General features: G+C 43.8%; 1 protein-coding gene across 2 annotated transcripts in view; it reads left to right on the forward strand.

Moving 5' to 3' along the window:
- Positions 1 to 26,256, forward strand: part of Svil (supervillin) — a 193,972-nt gene that overhangs the window by 92,687 nt on the left and 75,029 nt on the right. For both annotated transcript variants that reach the window (XM_048367915.1, XM_048367916.1), the window contains exons 4-5: positions 19,502 to 19,559; positions 24,844 to 24,935. The gene's annotated coding sequence lies outside the window, so the exon portion shown is untranslated. The remainder of the gene's footprint in view (positions 1 to 19,501; positions 19,560 to 24,843; positions 24,936 to 26,256) is intronic.

Genomic DNA, 26,256 nt, shown 5'->3' on the forward strand with positions numbered 1-26,256 from the left:
GGAGGGAAGGAAGGAAAAAAAGACCCAAGAACTAAACTGGGACCAAAATGAAAAGGATAGAAGATTTTATAATCTACGGATGCGGCTCAGTGGTAGAGTACATGCTTAGCGTGCATGAGGCCCTGGTTTCTGTCCCTAGCAAGAGCAAAACCAAAAAAAGTATCACCATTCAGGACTTGGTACGGGAAACCTACAGTGCTGTTGGTAGACGCATGAAGGTCAAAGCCGGGCCTAGGAGTTGAGCTTCGGACTGGGTGTCAGGCTGAGGACCCTCCACTGGTCTGGGGCCCATTTTCTGTCTGCACTGATTCTCTTACTTGCTCAGACCAGTTCCTGCAGAGATGAAATCTTCCTGCTGCTAGAGAAAACCTTTTTGTTTTCTCTGTCTAGTCAGTATGACCAAATATTTCTCAACCTAAACAAAATGACATATTGACTTGCAAGGATTACTGCCCACACCCTCCCATCCATTAGAAAGAGAGAGAGAGAAAAGCAGAGCTGGGGTGGGGGGGAGGCTGTTTTGTGTTCTGCTGGATGCCCTGGGGCCGCTGTAACCCAATGTTGTTGTTGTGAAAGGTTGGTGGAGCTGCTGAGAGCATTAGCTCATGTTCCAAATCTGTCACCAGAAGAATGTAGGGGGAATCGGGTTTGGATCTTCTTTTCTGTCTCATCTCATCCTCTCTCCGGTTCAAGTCCAGCATTCCTGAAGCCACCGTGGCCAAGGCTCTCCCTCCCCCCACCCCTCCCCCGAGTTGTACAGTTGGTTTACGGCATATTGTCTTCTACGTATTGCTGTTGGCATTGGTTCGCCTTTTGCTCTTTGTGGCTCTACTTTGATGTTCCCCTTCCCTTCCCTTGTTCTGATAAACGTATATACAATACCCAGGGTCCCCAAATCAGTTACAGTGACATCAGGGGTAGAAAGACAAAAGAAAAAGGCGGAACTTCACAAGATACATTGAAAAGAACACCACCAATGCTAAGGCTTTTCACATGACGTGGTATTGGCTGGGCCAGCCTCCCACACACATTTGCAGGTTCTGGTCGGTAGCCGTTGCTGTTGTCTCAGAGCGCAGGGGGCCGTCTTGTCCTCTGTGTCCGGGTCCCCACAGGGGCTGGAGACTGCAGAGGCGGTGATTGTGCACAGCCACCCACATCTGCCACAGAGGCAACTGTGGGTATCTTGTTCAGATCTCAGGACCCAGCAGCTCGTGGGCACAGTCTACCACACTCCCCTCCTGCCCCCCCCCCATACCTTCCCCTCCTCCTCCTCCTCCTCCTCCCTCGAAATACTGGGGATTGAACCCAGTACCTTGAGCTCGCTAGGTACCCATGGTACCACTTGAGCCATTCCACCATTTCGCCCTTTTGATTTGGCTTTTGAGTAGCTACCAGATCAGCTTTGACCATGGTTAACTCTTTAGTATCTTCCTCATCTCTCAGTATCCTCGTGGGATTTGTTTCCACATTGTTTTGTGTCATGGTAATATATATATACATATATATATGACATAAAATATCTTAACCATTTTAATGGTATTCATTATTCATTCATAATTTACAGCCTTCTGCATTATCCACTCTCCGGAACTCTTCTCCTCTGGAAAAACTGAAACTCTGTCCTCACTGAACAGTAACTCCCTGCTCCCAACCATCTCCCAGCCACTCGTGCTGCCTCAGTTCCTAACTCTGGACTACTCTATGTCTCCCGCGTAAGAGAATCATTCAGTCTTTGTGTCCTTTCTCTGACTAGTTTATTACATTAGCATAATGTCATCAAGCTCCACTTAGGATATATTAGAATCCTTTCCTTTTGGAGACTGAATAATATTCCACGGAATGGCTGTACATCAGCATTTTGTTTATCCATCCATCTGTGGACACCTGAATTGCTCCATGTTTTAGCTATGGTACCTAATACTGCCGTAATTGCGGCTGCACACACACCTCTTCGGGACCCCTCTTCCGGCTCTCTTTTGTGATCAGCCCTGTATGTTTGCCTCTCTGGAGCTGTTTCCTCATCTGTAAGATAATGACGGTCATGATGCACTTGATGCCTGCAAGGTCCCATGAAACCATGTTGCCTATAGCACTTTGTGAAATACAGAACACCGCACAGTGAAGATGGAATGACATAGTGGAGGCATTCTGCTTGCAGTTAAATACTGGATAAGTGGAAAACGACTGTGGCATTCATCGATGCCTGTCAGGGCAAGAATTCTGTACTTGGCTTCCATACAGATCAAGGTAGGGTATGATGGGGAGGCTGTAGGAAGGGTGAGGAGGGTGCCTAGCACCCTAGAGGTGTAGCATTGACCCCCGCCCCAGACTCCAAGCCCCCTCCTCGCCATGCAGGTGGGCTCACCATGCTTCCCTTTACAGGACCAAGGACCGGGGTCCCTTCAGTTCTATGAGCACAGAAGTGACTGCTACCCAGATCCCAGCTAGGAGCACCCTACATTCCACAAAAGAGCGTAGACATCAGGGTGCTTTCACAGCAGAACTGGAGTAGCAGAGGTGTCAGAGACCTCTCCCCCAACCTCCATGTCTGTGATCTTCATGTTATCTCCCGTAAGGTTTTCAGCAGGGACTGGGAAATTGTTCAGCCAAGATGTGTGCACGCATGTGTGGGTGTAAGGGCCTCTGTGTGTGGGGGGGGGTGGGGGTGTACAGTGTTTAGTATGTGCTTTGTTTTTGAGAGCATATTTAGGTTCACAACAATGTACAGCATTGTACAGAGACATTCAGACACTCTTGTGCAAGCACGATCCACAAGGTTAGTATCCTCCCTGGTGGTACCTCTGTAGATTTAGACGAACGCACAGTGTACCTGTCCATATTTACAGGACCACACAGAAAACCTCTGTGCTCCTTCCCCTCCTCCCAACCCCTGACCACCACCATTGACCTTTCTACTGTCTCCATAGATTTCCCAAGCTTTGAACAGTTGATTAGAAATCAAAGAAAAAATTACTTTTTAATTCCCAAGTGTAAGGCTTGGGGTCAATTCATTTAACAACAGCGTTTTTCCAAGATTAGAAGATAGAATATGTACATATGTGTGCCTATGTACATATATATGAGATTGAAAATTCTTAATAACATTTGGTACATTTTGAAATATTCATGTTGTCTTTGGGAAATTCCATAATGAATCATTCTTTTCCTTAGAAGATTGGCACTACAGATAAATCACCCAAGCTTTGGGAAATCTTGCACATGAGAAAAGAGGAGAAGAGGAAATAGGGATTGTCTGGCATAGGGGAGATGGGGGTTTTGATAACCAGCCTAGCCAGGTTTACAGAAAACAACCTGGTTTCTTAAGACTTGAGTCTGACAGGTAGATAGATAGGCAACGGGGGCCTATGATCTTCTGTTAGATCTTTCTGGAGAGGCATGAAGTAAGAAATGCCCTTGGTTTCTCAATTAGAATATTTTCTTTTGTTGGGAGGGTAGGGAACTTCAGTGACAACAGCCTATATACATATACATATATATATATATACACATATATACACACAACAGCCCGTATATACACACACATACACACACACACACACACATATATGTTGCTTCAGTGCAATTTTCAGGTACTTACAGGTGATGTCTTAACTAGCTCCTGTCAGAGCCTACAGAGGACCAGGGGATAGTTTGTGCCTTATTTCTTACTTATATTTTTAAATAAAATAGTGTGTTGTAATTGTTTTATGTTGTTGTTGTGGTCGTGGGTTTTTTTTTAGGGGGAAGCAGTGCTGGGCTTGAACTCAGCACCTGAGTGCTGTCTTTTAGCTTTATCACTCAAGGCTTGGCACTCTACCACTTGAATTACCGCTCTACTTCTGGCTTTTTGCTAGTTAATTGGAGATGAGAGTCTCTTGGGCCTGGGCTGGCTTTGAATTGTGATCCTCAGACATTATCCTTCTGAGCAGCTAAGATTACAGGCTTGAGCCACTGGTACTCAGCTGTAATACAATTTTAGGATAAAATTATAAAACCTGTTCTTTATCGCAGATGCCCTCTATGTAAATATGAACATGTTGCTATAAAAAATTGTAAGTGCAACGTAGATTAGGGCCCTCATTTTTATGGTAATGTGTTAAGTCTGTATCACCATATCTGATAACTTGCAATGTGCCCTTGGATATCCAAAGTCATAAGCTTGAGTTTTAAACTTGAGCTCAAAGACAACTTTTGAGATTATTTTTCCTTAAACTTGGAAACTGAGTTGAATTTAAACTTATTTTTACCATTTCTTTGCTAGCCTTAAAGTATGAATGAAGTAGACTATAAGTCAGTAGAGTGAATATTCATCAGGTGGTCATGAAGAAATAGTCATGTAAATGCCTTGAATTACGTTGAGACGTACAGTATAATCATTGTGCAGATTTTGCTTGAAAAATCAACTAGACTCTTCCCCCCCCAAAAAAGATTTTACCTAACAAAGTTCACTCTGCATACTTTAACATTGACTATTTATATTTGCTTTTCTTTTAGTTCACATATGATGTCTTTCAAAATGCTCCCCACCAGGGCCTGACTTCTGTCATCCTCAAGAGGTTAAAATCTGGAGGCTCATGGTTCAAAGCCAACCCAGATCAAAAAGAAAAAAACAATCAGATTCCACGTTCAGTATAATGCAGGTCTAGAGGCATGGCTCAAGTGGTAGAGGGTTTTAAACCATACATATCCAGCTTCTGTGAAAGCGTATGCTCTTGAGGAAACCTCCTTGCCCCCTGTCTTATCAAAGATCCAAATGAATAACTGGAAATAGGTAACACGTTGGCAAACAGGATGTGTACATAACATTAAGCACTTGATGGTAGCATCCTTTTTTCAAAGCCTCTTCACGTGCTAGGAACATGGAAGCTGCTTTCGTGGTCGGTGTGAGGGACTCTCAGCAGGGTCGGCCAGATCAGTTTCCTTCTGAAGCCAGTCTTAGGTTTCCTGTGAGTGGTCAGAATCCACCCAGCTTGGAGTCTCACACAGCCTGTGCTTCCAGCTGGCATGATTCTCCTGTCTTCTACCCTGCTATATTCTAGAACCCCTAGAACAGTGGAAGAACACATTATTAGTTCTCAAAGTGTGTGTGTGTGTGTGTGTGTGTGTGTGCCAATACTGGTGCTTGAACACAGGGCCTTTTTTGCTCGTTTTCTCATCTACCACTTAAGCCGTAGCTCCACTTCTTGTTTTTTGCTAGTTAATTGGAGGTAGGATCTCACAGACTTTCCTGCCCGGGCTGTCTTTGAACTGTGATCCTAAGATCTCAGCCTCCTGAATAGCTAACAGTGCCCAGGTTTGCCAGGGTTTTTAGGTCCAGATCCTGACGAGTAGTTAGATGACTGTTACACAGTTTAGGAGTTCATGATTACTATAATTCTGAATAAAATGTTCACACAGTTCCAATGTTTACATTCTAATGTTTACACTCAGCTATTATATACATCGTTATACCAGTTTTTATAGAAAGACCTATTACTCTTTTATGAGACTGCCTCACTTTATAACTTTAAATAATTTAGTTTCTCACATGGACACTCGAAGATGGTTTGGCTGATGACACAGCCTCCTACTTCGTATCCCCTGGGTTTGGATTCCTTGGCGCATGCTCATTTATTCCCAAGTATTTGCCTGGGAGGGAACAGGGCGGGGAGTTCTGGGTGTTCCTGGCAAGAGTTGAAGAGGGAAATCAGATGCCATTCCCAGAGTGTTTGGTGTTCCACATGTATGAAACTCATGGCAACACAGGAAAACATACATGCTTTGTGGGCATTCAAGACAATCTTTTCTACTTTTGATTTATGTATTACTGAAAAGTGAATCCTTATGGCCAGGGATTTTGTCTCACAGCCCTAGCCCCAGAAACAGAGGTTGGCCTAGAGGATGTTAAATAAAATTTTTTAATTAATTAATTAAATTTCTAACTTTTGAACTTCTATATCTTGGAGCTATTCCTACTGTTTTGCACAAAAAATGGCTTTACGTAGGATTTCTGTGTATTTGTTAAAATGTCTTTAGTAAGCACGCCAATTTCTTTCGGCCACTAGAGGGAGATATAGTGCAGGTGAGGAATCCCGCTTATTATTATTATTATTATTATTATTATTTTCAGTGTAAAGTTAGCATTTTGAATCTTGTACATTTAGATGTTAGTTAAATCAGCTCTTTAGAAGAAAGTTTGTAAACACATCTGCATATGTTAAGCTTAACACGGTAAGCATGTGTCCAAGCTAAAAATAATAGACACAAAAATAGCCTGATAATGAATGGGGTTTAAAATAAAGTGTAAGATAAAGAGGTAGCAAATGGTGATATATTTTGAGACTTTGGGGGGGGGGTGGTAGGAGGAGTGCGTGCTGGGGGCCAAACCCTGACTCTTGTACACTGTAGGCAAGTGCAAGGCTGCGCTCTTCCCCCCAACCTAGTCCTTAGTCATCAATCAAAATCAATCGAATAACGCAGAGGATCTAAAGGCCACAAGGTGTGATGTGCATGTGTCCGTGGACAATCACCTTGCACTTCAGAGCGGGGGAAGGTCTGGGGAGTTGGCCAGGCCTGGAAGGTGGGGAAGTGCTGGGGTTCTCCTTCTGTGCGGAGGATGACTATCCATTTACATTGGAAGCCTACGCGCAGTTGCCAGCTGCACCTCTTCATGGGGATGCACGGCTCACCGAGAACCTGTTAGACAGCCTTACTCTCCACGGAAACGCCATGGAGGGTGAATCCCGTCACCCCCTTAGCGTTAAAGGCGAGTGTTGAGTCCCAGCCACTGCAAGAAGGAATTTTTCTTTTCTTTTTTCAGTTCTGAGGGCTCTTCCCCACTTTACCTAATTCGCAGGCGATAAGGCTGATTCTAACAGTGTCAGTACTCTGAAGGAAAGAAGTGTTAGCACAGTTGGGAGTGATGTAACCTATTTTGTTGTATTTGCAATGCTGGGGATTGAAGTCTCTACTTGTGAGGTAAGGGCTCTACCGCCTATGCTTTTTTTTTTTAAGTTGTTTTTGGGGGGTAAAGTCTCACACTTTGCTTTTGTTCAGGCTGGCCCTGGACCATGGTCTTCCTAACTCCACCTCTGGAGTAGCTGAGATTACAAGTGTAAGCCTCCATGCCCTGTCTTGGTGTCACTTTTTAAAACTCTCCTTTTAAAGGCTGACGCCCACATTGTTAAAGGACAAGCTTTGGATATTGAAGCCCACACCTCTTATTCTTCCCCTTTTCCATAAACATCTAGACAGAAATTCTCAAGACCCTCTATGATAGATTCCCCTAGGGGCCGCTTTGAATAGGTCAACCCTGGTTTAATGAATGGATCCAACTTGTTCATCCTCACACTTTAATATGCAGTAAATGCCCCTGTTTTATAACTCTTCTTCAAGCTCTGTCACCCTCAGAGAACCAAAGACTTGGTACTATGTGTTACTATTGGGTTACTGAGAAATTCTAAAGAATGAATGCCTCCACATAAGATAGTGAACATCAGACCCAACAATAAGGGACGCGAAAGGAGGCAGTATAAAGTGGTCAGGCTCAGTTTTGCTTGCTGTAATCACACATGTAAGCTACACATATGATCTTCTATCAAGACTCTGAACAAGCTGAACACTGAACACAGGTGGCTCACGCCTACAATCCTAGCTACTCAAAAGACTGAGATCAGAGGATCATGGTTCAAGGCTAGCTCGAGAAGAAAAGGCCGTGGAACTCGAAACTCCAATTCATCACTGAAAAGTCAGAAATAGAGCTGTGTCCCAAGTGGTAGAGCACCAGCCTTGAGCAATAAAAATAAAGGACCATAAAGGACAGTGCTCAGACCCTAAGTTCAAGCCCCAGTACACACACACACACACACACACACACACACACACACACACACCCTGAACTAATAAGGTAAGATTTTTTTTCCCCCCTTCAAGTTTCTTCTATTGTTTCTCCATGTGCACCTGTGGTCCAGGTTAACACTTGAAATGCTGGTGTGTGTAAAACTCCCTTGGGACACACGGACTTCAGTGAGCCGGTGGGTGGCCTATCGGCTCAGTGACAGGGGAATCATGGCTAAAGGCTAGGGGAAGTTGGTAAGAGGATAAATGTGCCGCTCCTTGTCTCCACAGATCCCTTCTTTCCTTATATAGAACAACAAGGGGCCTGGGGTGGGAGGGAAGGAGGATGGGGAGGAGTCACTGAGCTGTAACCTCCATGAAGCAAGAATAATGACTGTGTGTATTCAAGCCTGGTTGGACCAAAGGCAGGCGGCATCCTTAGCTAACAATGCAGAAGTTTATTTTTTTTTTTTTTGCTGGCTGGCAGTTGCTTATTTTCTGGATTGCGACTTTGCTGTCTGCACCTGACCCAGTGAATCACTTTCAAGCATCTGGGACACGCAATCTATTTGCAGACAGGAGGATGCTATTTTAAAGTTAGAGTGCCTCGGAGATTCAGATGCATGCTAAACAAGTGCCTCTGAAGATTGGCTTTTTGTTGATTCTCTGGTGAAGTCAAAAAGGAGACTGGGAGAAGCAAAGAGGGAGAAAAGTTCCTCTTCAGTAGCCCCACTCTGAAGCGATGCTTTCTTTCACTCTACCAACTGAGACCCAGTTTACAGGCTGCCTGGAAAAGTTTTCTATTGTGATGTAAATAGACTGAACAGTGCAGCCCTTTAAGAGCTTTTGGCAAAGGGTAACCCTTTGTCTGCCAAAAGGTAGGCTCTGGCTTTGCTGTCCGCCTGGAGTCTGCAGGGTAAGCAGCAGCGGGTGACCTACAAGCCAGCCAGCCAGTCAACTCACAGATGGCCTTATTAGGCAGGCGCAGGAGGCTGGCAGCTAGGGACAGGCTGGCGCTGGCAGGTCCTGCTGCAGTGGACTTGTGTCCTGCGTGGACCTGGAGAGCCTGAGCCCTGGAGACGTGGCCTAGTACTGTTCACTTAATTATAGAGCCGGTGATGACAGGAATTTGCCCTCTCCTTGGCAGACTTGCCTTATGGTATGCTTGGGAAACAGGTTTGTGCGGGGAGGTGACTTCCCAGAGGACAGCAGTGTACCTCACTTTGCAGGGAGTCTGTCTACTTACTGTGTGGGTCATACGGTCAGATTCTGTACTGGGACTTATTCTAAGGACTATGAGCCATGTCAGAAATGGTTATTGGTTTGGTTTGGTTTTGCAATGCTGAGAATAGAATCCGGGGCCTCCAGCACACAAGGAAAAAAAACTGTGTATATAACTTGAATGGTAAAAGACTATTTGATTTTAAGGGAGAAGCACTCTTTTTTTATACTTAGGTATTTCATCTCTTGGTATTGCTTTCTTTTATGTTTGAGGCTGGGGTAGAACCCAGAGCTTAGTATATGCTAAGCAAACTCTCTAACATAAAGGTATCGCTATCCCTCCCCCAAGTCCTCTTCCCCCCAACTAATGTTTTGTCTTTTTAGTAGAGAGAGAAAATCAATCACTGATTCAAATACATTGTACTGTTTATTCAATAGTGTTTAGCTTCTTAATGAATGCAATATGTGAACAGCTACAATGGAGCAATAATAAATATTTCAGTCTAAACGAGTCTTCGTGTAAAAAAAGAAAACAGAATGACAATTTGCATTTGAAGCTTTCAGACGCATTTTATTTGCACTGTTTCAGCCAACGTATGCTGGTTGTATCGACTAGCGTTTGAAGGAAAGGCGCAGCTTCTCTTCTGGACCAAAGTCCTCGCAGTGGAGCTGTGTTTGTTGGTGATGTCCTTGTCTGGACTTTTAAGTCGCTGAGGGAGAGAACTCTGCGTCTCGATTGCCATGTTGTCTGTCTGACCTCTAGTAGCTGCTCAGCAAATTCTGTACAAGAAGAGATGGGCTATGGAGGTGAAGTGAATATAGTCACACCCTGGTCTCCAAGGGCGAGGGCCCCCGCGGCAGACATGGAGCTCCCCGAACTCAAGGATGCTCAAGTACCTTATATGAAATGCCTTAATATCTGTATACAATCATGCACCTACTCCATGATTGAACAATGCGATAATATACGATATAAATGCAGTACAAGTAATATACCGTGTCACTAACCTTCCTATGCCTTTTACTCTATGAACACAAGATCTGCTTTCCAGGTACCACTGACACCTGGAAAGTGTCACCATGAGTGTGTGACATCTCACTAGCTCCTCTTCTCCATCCGTCAGCAAACTTTCGGGGAACCTGTTCTGAGATCCAAGGGTGCCTCTTGGGTACTAGTGAATGCCACCTATGGAAAACATTGGCGATTTTAGGGATGCAGGGTGCTGACTATTTCTTGGTGCTTCATACTGTTACTGCAGCTGTCATTATGACTTGTCAGTAATATTAAACTACCATTCTGAAATCAAGCAGACCAGAAATTATTCACAACTCTTTGCATCAAGTAAGTTAAGCGTAGCTTCGTAACAGCTGTGATCTATCTGGTGTTGCCTGATATATTTATTGTCTGTTCCCTGGACTTGTAGCGATACATACAATATTCACACACAGACACACACAGACACACACACACACACACACACACACACACACACACACTTCCATGTTTCCTTGTATTCTGTTCAGATGAAAATCATCAAATAGTGAGGATTGAATGGTGGGCGCTGGCAGAAGCATTTGGCTCGCTTCCCTTCTGCACAAGATGTCTTCTTACTGGGAAGAGAGGCCCCGGGGTGTCCAGAAGGCAGCCTTTTCCACCTGTTGCTGTTCCCAGAGACAGCTGTGCGTTTCACACAGTAGACATATGGCTGTATTCATCAAGAACCCTCTGCGGGCCAAACGCGCACAGGTTCCCAACCTTCCTGGTGTGCCTCCTCCCGTGCTAAGCACACGCCTGCTTTCTGTGTCAGCTTGGGACTTCTCTTTAGTGTATTATTCTTATTATGCAAAAAGATACAAAATGTACCCTCTCAGCCTTTTTCTTTTATTGACCACGCGGGGTTTGAACTTTGGTCAGGCAAGCACTCTACCACTTGAGCTACACAACCCTGACACTTTGGGCTTTAGATTTTCCATGTAGGTTTTGTTGTTTTCTTGTTGCTCAAATAGGGTCTTACGCTTTTACCTGACAGCCCTAGATTAGCCTTAGATTTTGACATCCCATCCTCTGTCTCTAAGAAGCTGCAATTATAGACATGACCCCTTTCCCCCCCAGTCTGTCTTTGCTGTCCTGATTGTTTCTAACCACATGGTTCAGTGCTGCAGATAAACTACATTCACTTAATTATGCAACCATCAGCACCATCTGTCTTCAGAATGTCTTTATCTCCCCCAAATGCGACTGTATTTCCTCCCCCATATTTTTGTCTTCCCGGCTCCTGCCCATCCACATTCAAAATCTATGAATCTGACTGTTTCACAGGCCTCAGATGAGTGAAATCATCCAGTATTGGACTGGTTTGTTTCACTTAGCCTAATATCCTCAGCTTCGTGTTGTAGCATGTGTCGGAATGCCGTTCCTTTCTTAGAGCTGAATATTATGCTGTTCTGTGTGCATTTCAGAGTATATTTGAACTGTTTGCTTGTTTTTGCTTTGCTTGGAACCATACCCAGGGCCTTATCTATGTAGATAAGGACAATGCCACTGGGTTACACTGCTAGTTTGGTTCTGAAACACAGACCAAAGTTTGTTTTTTATCCACACTCTAAGAAAAGTCACCCAGATTTTTCTTCCCGAGAACTACTAGGTAGAGACTCAAAATCAGCCCCAAATCAAAATGACTAGTTCATGTTTATTAAAAATATAACATCACTCATGTGAACATTTGTGTTACACAGATTAATACAACCTTTAAGGGGTTTGCAATTATACGTTGGCTTCAGAGAAGAATTCTGAGGTATGAGAAGGTTGGTATGCTTTCAACACAGCTGATAAAGAAATCACCATGAGTTGTAATATATTCTATTGTTGAAAGTACATTTGTTCTTTCATCTCTACATGCATGGCCTGTTTTTTGTTTTTTGTTTTTTTGGACAGTCCTGGGCCTTGGACTCAGGGCCTGAGCACTGTCCCTGGCTTCTTCCTGCTCAAGGCTAGCACTCTGCCACTTGAGCCACAGCGCCCCTTCTGGCGTTTTCCATATATGTGGTGCTGGGGAATCGAACCGAGAGCTTCATGTGTAGGAGGCAAGCACTCTTGCCACTAGGCCATATTCCCAGCCCCACGCATGGCCTGTTTTAAAATTACCTTATATCCTAACGCAACAAAAAGTTTTACTGACCAACGTGTACAAATATTACTGCTAACCAAACCTCACAAAAATTTTCTTAATGCCCATGGGAGGAGAATTCGAGTGTAAGAAGTCCGGAGTCCAGGGCTGGTGGCTCACGCTTAGAATCCAAGCAGGAGACTGAGATCTGACTGAGCATTGCAGTTCAGAGCCAGCCTGGGGAGGAAAGTCTGTGAGACACTTACTTCCAGGGAAACACTAGGAAAGCTGGAAGTGGAGCTGTGGCTCAAGTGGCACCTAGCTTTCAGCACAAAACTCAGGGACAGTGCCTGGGCCCTGAGTGCAAGCCGATTCACACACACACACACACACACACACACACACACACACACACACACACATGAACAAAGAAGAGGAAATATGGAATGTGTGAGTAACCAGAAGGCTGAATGTGATAACAGAGAAATGGAAGCGCCGAGTGGCCTTCCTACTGGTGGGCTCACCTAGGTCAGGCAACTGGTGGTTGATTCACATCACGAAAACTCACCCAAGAAAATGAGAATAGCATTTATGGCTACCCTTGGCATCCAGCTTACTCCTTTACGAGGCTGTAAAAATATCTCTTGGACCCTGGAATTTCAGTCCAGCTGTCTTTTGTAGCTTATAGAGGAGAGAGTTCATTAAAATGTCCGTGGCACTTGTTAATTTTAGCAATGTATGGGACCACTGACAGCAGGATATACTCAAACAACTGTTCGTGGCAATTTCACCCTGCCTTACACTGTCACTTAAATGTCAGCTCATTTCCAGCAGAGGGGAGTGAGCTCATTTTTATCCAGAGAGAACACTAAGCAGACCCAACAGCCACATGGCCCAGGTCTCAGCCGGAGCTTTCCAAAGCCTTGAACCTTCTCAACACGTAGCTGTAGGTGTGGCGGCAGGGTTCCAGATGGGGGCAAAGTAGCTGGTTCTGTTGTCCAGTGCTGCTACCCTGTCTCAGTCCCTTCTGCTCTCACTTCATAGTTCCCTCTCTGATTTTGTTTGGTCTGGACGAAGGTGCTATTCTGCTGACAGAAGTATGTTGTTAAGAGTTTATCCTTGTTTGGGCATTTATCCCAGATCACACTGGATCTCATTTTTCTCCTCTGCATATAGGAGATGCTGGATCACCCATCTTGGAGAGGAAAAAAATCAGTTCCATGTTCCTTTTATTTACCACATCTTCCCAGTGGTGGTAGAAAATAGCCATTTGCCGGGGCGGGGGCGGGGGGGGGGGGTACTTGGCCGTTTCTCATCTCATTGGCTTTGCTCCCATTTTGTCCTCAATGTTGGCCCTAGATGCCACTTGTGGCTTTGTTGGAAGGGTGCTAGAATGTTCTCAGCCCATCTCCCTCTCAAAGACTGGCGCTTTTGGTGGTCCCTGGTAGGCTGAACTGCAGCCTTGAGCTGCACAATTCTGGATGGTGTATCACCCCTGCCCTTCGCCTTTCTTTGGCCTTGGTCTGGGCAGATAATCCTTCTTTGGTGGGCTCATACTGCCGCCATCAGTGCAATCATCACCAGCAATCATCTTCCCTACCGTCGCCACGGACTTTGTCTTCCTGTTTCTTCCCCCACACAATTTACTTCCTAGCCACAAATCCACTTCCCGATTCCGGAAAGACAAGGCTTTCTTGGGAGCTTTCCTTTTGGCCCCTGTTCTAACACATAGAGTGGCCCACGTATGCGGAGGTACCTCAGACGAGAAGGGGCATTCCCCTCACCTCCCTGCTGCTGGGTCGACGTGTTCGGCCGATCCTTGCAGTTCCTCTTCTCAGCCAGGCACAGGGGACACAGACAGCCCCCAAGTGTGTCCCGGGTGTTGCCTGCGTTTTTGTCTACGAGACCAATGGAGGGTTTGGGCTCAGGGTCTAGTGTTTTCTTATTTACTAGGGTCTGGTTCTGGTTGTTTCAAATGATCTTCCTGCATAGAAGCCATCATCACCCTGTGTCCAGCCGTCCCACAGGCCGAGACGGTGGCCTTCCTTCCTCCTGCCCTCCCAGCCCCGTATTTGCCCCTTTTCCACTAAGGCATGTCTCCATGCCCCTCAACAGGCACTTCAAAACCTTGCTTCTTTATCCTTTTGTTCCCTTTTACTTAGTCATGGGGCTTGAACTCTGGGCCTGGGTGCTGTCCCTGAGGCTAGCACTCTACCACTTTGAGACACAGTGCCACTTCCGGCCCTCTGCTGGTTAATCGGAGATACGAGTCTCATGGACTTTCCTGCCCTGGTTGACTTTGAACCACGATCCCTACATCTCAGCTTCTTGAGTAGCTACGATTACAGGCGTGAGCCGCTGGCGCCCGGCAACATCCTTACAAGTTCCCTCTGCAAATAAATCAACTGTATCAACCTGCAGAATGATAGGAGGAACTGCAGTTTTGAACTTTCCTTGTGTGAATGAGCTAGCCTGAAACGATAGTAATCATCCTATTAGTGAGCATTTATTGGAATTAGTGCAGAATAAAGTGGATATTCCAATTGTTGTAAAATGTAGACTTCTTCCATCTTAGCTGGCTTCTTCCTAAAAAAATTCCACGCTGTTTTTCTTGTGACAACACAACTGTATTTCCCTTCTTCCTTCACATCAGGGTTTAAATTCAGGGCCTCACACTTGCTCAGCTTTCTTGCCCATGGCTGGTGTTCTGTCACTCGGGCTACCTCTTCAGTCCAGTTCTCTTCCTGGTTAATTGGAGATGGAGTCTCATGGACTATTTTACCATGGCTGGCTTTGAGCCTTGGAATCCTCCAGGGCTTAACCTCCTGAGTAGCGAGGGTTATAGGCATGAGCCACTAGCAGCCTGCTTACAGAAGCCATTTTTTAATCAGATTTTTTGAATGATGATTAACAGATAAAGCAGAAAATTCTAGTAATACTCTACTGCCAACTTCAAGTGAATGCCCCGATTCATTGCATAGTAGAATGAGATTTGAGTTTGAAAATTTAGAACAGACTTGGTTCCTTAATGATAAGTTAAAAGAAGCATTTAGATAAGCATCATTTTGTATGATCATGTGCACATCGCTATTGAACCCTAGCAATCCTCCCTTAAGAATATCCTCCTTTGTTCTCATTGTGTGAATGTTTAGACTGCTGTTTAATTAATCATGTCCAGGTGTAACTATTTGTCTTTTACTGTCCGTTGGGTTTACTTGTAAATTTATAAGCACATTCTAGTTATTATAAATGAGGGAAACCATGCAGCCTATGTGTCTTTGGGTCTGGCTTACCTTGCTGTACTAAATTTTTTCTGAGTCTTCCCATTTCCTCATCATTCTTTCCAGTGGAAGCATAGAATTCCGTTGTGTGTGCATATAGTACCACAGTACTTCAGGTAACATGGTTGTGCTGATGCTTATCAAAATGAACTCCAAGCAATGGAAGCAGAGATTTTTTTAAACTGTTTCCAGTTCTTTTTCCCCTTTTCCTTTTTTTTTCCTTGTTTTTTTCCCCTTCTGTGACGGATTTTGTATCCTTTGTCCTGTGTATATGTTTATCTAATTTGAGGAAGGGAAGGGAAAGTTCAGAAATGGTGGGACAAAGGGTGAACCATTTCAGCAATGATACTCACTAGACACTACGTTGAAAATGAACCATACAACTTGCAATGGAGGGAATGAGGGAGAGGGCAACTCATTTCAAAAGGAAATGTACTCATTACCTGACTTATGTAACTGTAACTCCTCTGTAAATCACCTTTACAATAAAATGTTAAAAATAAAAAAGAAACATTTGGAGTTGTTTAGGGTAATTTAGTTGTCCTGTAGGAGAGTGGTTTTCAGGAAATAAATGGTGATGATCAAGACATGTCATGATTTGTAGATTGAAGTTCTCATGAAGAATTATTTATCAACACTTTGTTACTTTACCTCATCCACCCATTGGCTGAATTAATGCTTCAACTATTTCCTCTCCTTCTCTTCTCTTTCCAACATTTGCCTTTCCATTTTACCTATAATTATCCATGTCTTCTCAGTAAGCTTTCCTCCATAGCTATTCAGAAAGCTTATGCTGTTTTTTGCTCTCTGTGTGTGTGTGTGTGTGTGTGTGTGTGTGTGTGTGTGTGTGTGTGCTCTCATCCTGGGGCTTGAACTCGGGGCCTGGGTTCTGTCCCTGAGCTTCTTTTTGCTCCAGGCTAGTGTTCTACCACTTGAACTTCTTGCTGTGCTTTTTCAGTGCTGTAATTGCTAATTGCTGTATCCCTCCCTGATTTTAGAAAAGGAAATAAGGATAAAGAAAATGTCAAATGTTGCCCTGGCCATGTGGTAAGCAAGTGTTACTTTCTTTACCCGCCTTTGTATGCCTTAATTAATTTGGCGTGTTGTTCTTCATTTCCTTTTGTCAGTGCAGTGGCTTGAACTCGGGGCCTCAGGTTTCCTAAGCAAATGCTCTACCACTTCTTCCTGTGTGTTTTCTTTTTAGAACTTGATCTAAGAGTGCAGGATGGGAAATCTATAGTTGTTGTAGAATATAGTTGCTAGCCTTCAGATAAAATGGGTCTGACTTTATATGCCTATTTTGCAAACGTTCCCTGCAGTCTGACTGTGTGCCCAGTACAGTATTCAGGACTGAAAATACAAATGCAGAGCCCCTGCCTCCTGGCGGAGGTGGAGTGAACCCTAACCATGACCCTGATTCCCAATCCAAGGCTCCATCATTCACCAGTGTCTGGTCTTCTTGTCATTGAGCTCATTTGATTTTCTTTACTGTCCCTTTTAGTGTCGCCTTTAGTTAGTTTGTTTATGGTGCCAGCCCTGGGCTTGAACTCAGTGCCTCGGCACTGTCCCTTAGCTTTTTCCCTTCAGAGTCGGTGCTCTACACCGTGGGCTACAGCTGCACTACTGGCTGTTTGTTGGTTCAGTGGAGCTAAGTTTTCTGCCCTGTCTGGCTTCGAACCTCAGTCCTCAGATCTCAGCCTGCCGAGTAGTTAGGATTACAAGTGTGAGCCACTGGTGCCCAGCTATTTGTTGTTAGACAGAAGGAGAGGTTATTTTCTGACTCCTCTGCAGTGATTAGGATGCGGTACTGTGTCCTCAGCAGAGGCCGGACTGCAGTTCAGCCACCGCTCGGCAGGGGCGCTGTCAGAAATGTCCCATCCCTGGGACTCACGCTGGTGCAGCATCTCCAGGTCTGATTTCTGCTGGTAATCTGATTAAGGGGTTTGGTTCGTTTTAGTCTGAAGCCTTTGGCTTTGTGTTTACCATAAGCTCAAGGACACACGTGTTTCGTTGTTCTAGCCCTGCACTGTGAAAAATCTCAACCCAATTTTGGTTAGATTAGACCAAAGCTGTTATTGGGTAAGAATTAGTTGTAGCAGGCTGTTAGTCAAAGCTTCTAGGTACAACCATGTTCAGAAGCCCTGGGGTTTCCAGCTGTTTGGGAGCTTTCAAATTCTCTGAAAAACCAGGTAAGGCAAGAGAAATATCTAATGTGTGTATATATTCATTCTGTAATATATTTGCCTTGGAATTCTGTGTTTTACCCTGCATTCTCCTATGTTTAAATAGCTGCAGTTGCATTTTTTTTTTCAAAAAAATGCTTAAAATATCTGACTTTATAAATGAGCTTATATTCTAGTTGCTGACATGGTACATGCTCTTTCTTTATTAGCAAGTTAAAGATGTTGCTAAACCACTAAAGAGTTTACATAGGGGAAATTACAAATTAAATTAGAATGTCCAGGTTTTGAATCCAATTCTGTATCTGTTGTTGCTCTTTTCATTAAGAAATCCTAAGCCAAATGCTGTATATTATGAATTTCCAGTAGGCATTAGTGTTTGAGTCTCTTCTTATTAACTCTTCATGAGAGACAATTTCCAGCAATGTATTTATCTTTTCAGTGGGTCTTGTTCTTACATCAAGTAAGATGTAAGTTTTTAATTTACTGAATGTTCTCATGTCCTCGGTGTGGTATTTGTACAGAAACGAGACACCCAGGTTATTTTTAATCTCTTTAGATTTGAAATTTAGCACAAATATACCTTCTGGAATTTACTGGAATGATTCAGGCCTCAGATTCCAGAATATTCTCCTCCAAAATTTGATCGCTTTTAGAACTGAATTATCTTTCTTTAAATAGCTAACAGATGCACGGCATATTTGAAAGAAAAGCCTAAATGTCTTATCAGTATTGTATCTTTTTATATTGTGCTTTTTTAGTTAGCTAGAATTTCCAAATTCCAGGATTATGGATGTGTTTGCATGTGTATAAAGACATGTCAGTGTTTGATCCTTTTATTCCTCAGGCTTCTGCCTGGAAATATTCAACTGTGAAAGGTACTTCAGTAGGGGAAGAAGTTTCTGTATTGTACCTCAGGTTTTCTGGGTCCACAAATGATCACCATGCCCAAATCTGTAAAATAGATTTACTGTCGCTGAGAGACTGGTAATGAGGATCTGGCTTTGATTATCCAGTTCACTTTGGCGGGGGCTGGGGGGGGGCGGGTAGGGAGTTGTTCCTGAATGGAATTGTGACATCTATCTTTACATAATAATATACCTTAACCTTGAAAACAAATGAGTATTTGTCATGTGTTGTTATTGTTTGGATTTTAATGAAAGTAAAGCAGATAGAACGGGGACATCTGTAATTCTTCATGCCTCGCCTCAGCTATTCATGAAAGATTCTCAGATCTAGCTCTCCAGCAAAAGACTTTTAGTACTTCTGGTGACCTTGACCAAAATTGCTTAACTCCTTTGTCCTCTCTTTCTCCCTTCAATATATAGCTCTGTTTTTAGGTATTTATTTTGATTTACTGTTGTTGCCATAAAAATTTTAAACCATAACATTGAACATTGAACTGTGTCAAAGTATTTTTATGTGTGTACCAGTCCTGATGGTTGAACTCAGGTTCTAGGCATTGCTCCTGAGCTATTTTGCTCAAGGCTAGCACTCTACAACTTAGGGCACAGGTCCGCTTCCAACTTTTTGGTGATTGATTCATTGAAGATAAGAATCTCATATACTTTTCTATACAGGCTGGCTTTGAACCATGAGCCTCTGATCCCAGCCTTCTTAGTAGCTAGGATTAGAGGTGTGAGCCACTGGGCACTCAGCTTGTCACAGTATTTTTAACTCATGAAATATGATGGCTACTTTCAAGAAAGAGCTAAATAAGTCAAAAACTTGCTTAAAAGAAATTGAATTTCAGAAGTGACTGTTTGTATTCTGATTTCTTGTCTAGTTGATGGTTTCTTTTTCTTGAATTATAAATTCAAAGACAGATTGACTAATGTTTTCCTAGTAGATGTGTTATACTGTGTATTTTAATGTTACATTATTTCTTTTCCCTTAGATTTTAACAAGAAAAATTTAAGCTTCATTGGATTTCCACATCAAAGAAAAGCCCCAAGGTAAAATGGCCTTTGTTACGTTTTAGAGATTTGTAGTGCTTTTAAAAAATGATTCTCTTAAATTTCTGTTTAAATCCCTGCAGTGCTAGGGATTGAACTTGAGACTTCACAGATGCTGGGCAGTGTACCCCAGTTTTCTTTTGTTCTCTTAAATTCTTAATTTATGAGTCTTATTCGTTAGAATATATGAAACAGGAACTGGGAATGTAGCTCAGAGATACAGTACATGCCTAGCATGCACAAGGTCCTGGGTTCCAGGAACTTGCAAAATAAAGAAAGCAGACATATACATATATATAGTGTGTGTGTGTATATAATGTATGTGCATATGTGTGCAGCATGCATGTTCATGAAGCAAGATGACTTAACAATGTAGTCAGGCAGTAAATAGTTCTGTTGTATTTAATGTTTGGGGGAGCTATTTGGGGCATAAAATGTTTAAGCCATTTGTAATGAATTGGTAATTTAGGAAGGACAATTACCTTGTTCACATCTGTCTCTAAACTTTGAGATGTCCTTTTGCAATATAACTATCAAGTATGGGGGCGTTTGCTCTTTTAGAAAGATCCCTCTGCCTCTCTCTCTCTCTCTCTCTCTCTCTCTCTCATTCTCTCTTTCTGTCTCTGTCCTTCTCTTTCTCTGTTTCTCTCCTTGTTTCTGTTTCCACTCTCTGTTTCTCTCACTCTGCTCTCTCTCTCTCTCCTGTCATTTCTTCCTTCCACTTGTCCTCTCCCTTTCTTCCCTCCCTCTCTACATCTCCCTCTCCAGCTCCCTGTCCATGAAGCTCTCGTAGCCTGGTCTTGCCTTCTCTCTCCTCACCTGTCTGCACTTTCATTTGCCTTGACTACAGGTTATTATGGGACAGTTTCATTTACCTAATGTTTTAAGACACTGAGGCCCTGTCCTCATTCATGTAGACAATGTAAACATGACAGTGTGTGCCACACAAGAAGCTGCCCCTCAGCTTCATTGTAGGTTATTTATTGCCACTAATAGCACCAGATATTTTCAAGGGGAGGCACAAAGCTATCCACAGATACTGAGGCCTGAGTTTCAACCTGGGCGTCACTGTGCTACAAGGATCCAACACCCTGTCTACTTCACCTAGCCTGATACTCTTGTTTCTAGTGTACTGTGACACTGTCACCTTACTAGAAGCATTACAACAAACTCTTGTCTGACTTCTGTCCTCATCAGGCAGAGCCCAGCCCTGCAAATGAGCATTGAAGAGTTGCTCTTACAACACTTTGACTGGGTTTGATATAGCTAGGGCACATCCTTGACGTATGTCATGCACACATATGCGCAGTGAATGGGAGCCATAGTGACTCAGTATCGTTTTCTTGTAATTGATTGATGAAATCATAAATAGGATACTTGCCCTATTTATGTTTTGCATCTCTGACATGTTTTAAAAGAACCTAATATAACCCTGGCAGGTTAGTTTCTTACCTTCTTAATTTCTTACCTCTTTTAATAGAGCTAATCAGTGAGTAAGGAAAAGGAAAGAAAGGAAAGGGAGACAAGAAAGCATTTCTTATTTGAAGACAGGAAAAACATGAAATTGTAGAAGCAGCAATTCAAAGAGGGTGGCTTTTATTTCATTATAACCTCTTCAAAGGACACCATGTTGCTCAAAGTAAAATATCCTACCATATAAGATCCACAGTCCACACATCAGACATCAGCTAGGAGAGCTTAAAAAAAAGAAAAAGGTAAAAGGACTTTGTTCCCTCCCCCCCCCCCCAACCACACAATTTACTCTTGGACATTATCAGCACAGCATTTTGCTCTCCATTTAAAATCTCCTCCCGGCTCTCCAGGCATATAATTAGGTTAATAGGACACAATTTAAAAAATAATCCATCCTGAAAGCAGAGGGCAAGGTCTTCCGAGATGACTGAAGCCAAGGAGGGAAGGTAACGGGGTGGGAAATGAGTCAGGAAGCATGGGCGTCAAGTCAGAGAAGACAGAGGCAGCTAGATAAAAATACAAAAGCCTTTCTCAATACGCAAACATCTTAGAGTTCTAGTGACAAAGCTAGGTCTGCAGTGCTTACCTCGGTTGTCAATGCAGAGGTGTCTGTCCTGAAGTCCAGGCGGATGGCTCTCGATTGAGGTCTGACAGCCTGCCGGGTCTACAGAGTTGGCACGCACGGGTGAATGGAAAGCAGCCCCCCCCCCCCCGGCGTGGGAGCTCGGGCCTCCGTGTTGTCAGTCCTGTGAGCGGCGCCTGGCTTCACGTCTGCGGCTCGGCCGGTGGAGAGGGAGGTGTCGGGAGGGCTTCGGGGGGAAATTGTACTAACATTTGCCATAGGACAAGGGTTACTCTTCTACCTGAGGAGGGGAAGGTCAGGAGGACCAAGATTTGAGGCCAGCCTGGATACAAAAGAGGGGAGCCCTGCCTGCCCATCTCCACAGATCAGCTGGGCAGGATGAGCACCCTGCCTGTCACCCCGGGGCCTCGCAGGCTTCGACGGGAGGATGGTGGCCAGACGCCAGCCCCGGGCACACACATGGAACCCTACGCGAAATAGAGCTAAAAAGAACTCGGGTTATGAGCTTAAAACACAGTGGGTGCCTCAGTCAGCTTCACGTTACCGCAGTGGCGTACGGGGCGAGGGGGTGGGAGGAAGAGGGTGGTTACTCATTGATAAATTGATGAATGTTCCAGAATTCTCCTTGGCTGAGACGTCTGGCCTGTATTTTCCCCATTGGTTAGTGCATGTTGCTGTAGAAAGCCCAAGGGGTGGGTAGTAATGCTTCTCTAAAACTTGGTGGTTTCTCGTGTTGGTTTGAGGGCTTTTACATCATCCAGAGCCCCCAGTCACCCCCTTATCCAGAGCCCGGGCTCGCAGCCCGTCTGCTTGTTCGTTCTCTCTGCCCATCTGCTTCCTCTGGAGCTATCAGTGAGGTGCAGGAATGGGGGAGGGGGCCACGGAGACCGGAATTAGAGGCAGCCACGGGGTTATGGCTTGTGCATGGGAACCTGTGAGTCTTAAAAGACATCGCTGTATGAAACATGCAGATATACTCACAGTGCATCCATGTGTGCAAGATGAGCAGACACCCACGCAATGGCTTCCCAAGTCTGTATTATTCCAAAGACCAAAGAAGAAGTGTGCGGAGAAAGGGGAGGTAGCGATGGAAGGAAAAGAAGAGATAATGGGAGGAGGAAGAAGGGAGATAAGTTGGTTATTACTGATATGATAGTAACATACTTCTTATTATTCTCAATATTTTTGATGATTTTTGCCCGTGGCGGTCGTATCAACTGTGTAAAGCATATACATAGAAACATCCCAGAGCAAATTCTAGGATACATTTGACTATATTTTCTGTAGTCATTTATTCACCTTACACATATTTATTGTGCTTTTCTTTTTAAGTTCAGTGTGGAGCATGTACATGGTTTGCATGAGGCCCTGAGCTAGAAGCTCCGCATGGCCAGCAGCATCTAACACATTATCAGAATATTCAAATTCACGATTCAGTATTTATGTCATTTCTTACGGCCATTCTGTAAGTAGGGTGCATCTCTACATGCATTTATTTTGTAGGTTTAAGCCAAATCATACATCTGAAAATACCCATCACTGCCTTGCAATTCATGGTGTAGACACTGGTGCTAAGGATAGATTTCTGCCTAGGCAGGTGTCCTGGGATCATCAAGCCGGTCTAGCATGTGGCTTATAAAGCTTAATATGCTCAATATTGTAATAGACCATATGCATGCCTGTCATTTATTTATGAATATAAGCTCTGCTGCATTTATAGCCAATAACCAGAACTTCAGATGGGCTTAGTTCTACAAAGACCAGATGGTTTACCATGTTTTAAAATGTGCAGAGACCTTTCAAATGTAATTTGCATGTGTGCTGTAGATTGTTCCTATGCCCTCTTAGACACCACACATAGCAACTACTCAGTCTCTTCATCAGACACTATGGAAATGTTCTGCCCGCCCCATGGAGGTATAAATGGAGAAACAGGTACATGGGCATATCAGTCTTTCACATTAATGCAATCAAATAGGCTACTAATCAAGTCAAGGGAGGTTTATTTGGGCTTATACTACTGGAGGTTCAAGTTCAAGATCAGATGGGCCTACAGAAGAAACTGAAAGGAAGAGACCTTGGTCCCAATGAATCCTTCAAGGACAAACCCCTGATAACCTAATAGCTTCCCACCAGGCATCTCTTCCATATGCACTTTGGGGGACACGTATCCAAACCCTAACTATGAGGGAGGCCAGCTTCACAGTGAATACATCACATAGGGCTGTGTACTCAGAAGTCTTGGGCATTTCAATTTCACCTGTTCCTCATGTGAAGGATGTAAACTGAGGCTGAGTCCTCCCAGTGGTGTACTGGAACCAGGTTTCCCTGGCTTCTGTGCCTATCTGTTAACTTTAGTGTAGAGAGTCCTCCATATAGCATAAAGTAGACCTTGATGGACATTCTTAGACCATGACAAGTGCTTTTTGCATGAGCAAGAGGGCTGAGTTGAGGGTGCATCATTGAGTCAGGTGGGAGTAATTAGGACAATAGGATGTGCCTTTTAAATCTTATACCCACTTGTCTTTCTTTTCCTTTCTGATGGTACTGGGCCTTGAACTCAAGGCCTCACAGTTACTAGGCAAGTGATCTCCTATCTGAACCATACCTCCAGCCCTTTTGACTCTAGTTTGTCTTTCAGATAGTCTCTCACTATTGCCTGGGATCAACATCAAATCTCCTGTGTCCACCTCTCAAGTTGCTGAGGTTACAGGCATGCACTACCATGCCAGCCCTTTCATATCTTTTATTCACACTTCAATTTCCGGGTTGTTTGAAGGTATAAGTTACTTTAATATAACACCAGAGAACTGCATGTAGATCAGTTCAACAAGCTGCTGCTTTTCTGAGAAAGAAAGGAAGTGTAGTATGCAGAGGTTGGATGATTAATCCAAGCCTACACAGCTGTCCTGGGGTCTAGACAACGTTGTCAATCTGAACAAAGGGAGACTTTGTACCTGGCCAGCAATATTCCCTGACCTTATACACCTGCTGAGACTAATATCATTTATTTGCACACAAACTATTAACATAAATGTAAATAAATGAAAAGCATTACCAGTATTCTTACCAAAATGAAACTTTGTATTTGTGATCTCCATGTATGTATATTACTATATTTGTGGGTAGCATGGGTTTGATGTCCTGGGTTTTGTTTGTTTTTCACTTATTATCCTGCATCTTGACTTAAATTGACCTCCATCAACTTGTTAATGAAATGCCTCTTAGCTTTCAGAACGAGTTCACGCTTGAAAGTGAAGAACAGCTTGCTAACCACAAAAGGCAACTCGATGCCAAGTTTTTAGCTGCACTTCCTAAAGGTAAGAGCTTTTGGAAATGACAGGTGAAGTGTGTAAACTGAGTTGCACTGAGCACTTCTTAGCCTTCTCCTTTGTGTGCCTGGCTCTGAGCGTCAGCTTCAGTCACTATGTCACCGTCTCATTCCTTCAGCTTTCTCTTTGTGCCTTCCCTTTGACCTTACGTGGCCTCTGGGTAAAGAGGGAGAGAGAATGGAGTCAGCACCCTGCATTCTGTCTCACGCCTTAGTCTCCTCCAAGGGCAGTGAGCTCTCCGCTCTACCAGACCCTACCAATCACTCCCTCTAGGGACTGCTCCCTAGCCACTGGTTGTTTCCTAATGTTAAGTATTTCATTTTTGGAACTCAGGGGCTATAGCCCAAGAGGCTGTACGCTGTCTCAGTCTCAGTCATCTTTTTCTTTTCCGGGTAAGTACTGTTACAGTCTTCGTAAATTGATGGTCTCCTTGGTAAGAGGTGCACATGCTGGAAAATATTTGCACCTGCTATGAGCTGGCTCCCTGTACTTTCACCTCTGAAGTAAGAAAACGTCATTGGACCTTCCCCCCCCCCCCAACAATTGCAACACTAGCACAAGGAATGATATGTACTGATAAGAATGATCAGAGAGCTAGGAAGAATGATTCTTTAGCTTACAGAATATCTCATTCCTGAGGGGGCTTTACAGGATATAACCTGTCCTTGAAGGAAACAGGTTGATTGGTGGGCATGACTTTTTTTTCTCTCTACTCTGAAGGGGAAAATATAAATCAGATGCAACAGAAATTAGATCAGAAGAAATAATCTTTTAATAGAAACTAAATACAATTGAAAAGGCACACAGAAAAGTTGCAGGTGTCCTGAGGAGCTGAATGAGTGGAATGTGCAGACACCATTGGAGGCTAGGGGGATGAAACTTCAACATTTAGACCAAATTCATATAAAGCTATCAACTGAAATACAGGTTTATTCTGTGCTGCTCCGAAGGACAAGAAGAACAATATGGAGAACTGAAAGAAAATGCTAAGATTTCACATGAGAAAGAAAGCTCTAGTAGTTTCTCCAAACCTGGGGGCAGGGACACGTTCTCAGAGCCCCAGTGGTTGTTGTAATTGTGGATAGTTCAAAACCATGCACACACTGTATGTAACCTTTCAAACACATGTGAACTAGGCACTGGAAGAGATTAGCAGCAGTCGTATTACTGGAATAAAAGGTACATGGATGTAGTCTCTCTCCTTAGAAAGAGTCAAGAGCGTCACAAAACATGTTGTTGTTGTTTTTTTGGGGGGGGGCCAGTCCTGGGCCTGAGCACTGTTCCTGGCTTCTTCCCGCTCAAGGCTAGC

This window comes from Perognathus longimembris, chromosome 18 (genome assembly GCF_023159225.1).
Source record: "Perognathus longimembris pacificus isolate PPM17 chromosome 18, ASM2315922v1, whole genome shotgun sequence".
Lineage (NCBI taxonomy): Eukaryota > Metazoa > Chordata > Mammalia > Rodentia > Heteromyidae > Perognathus > Perognathus longimembris.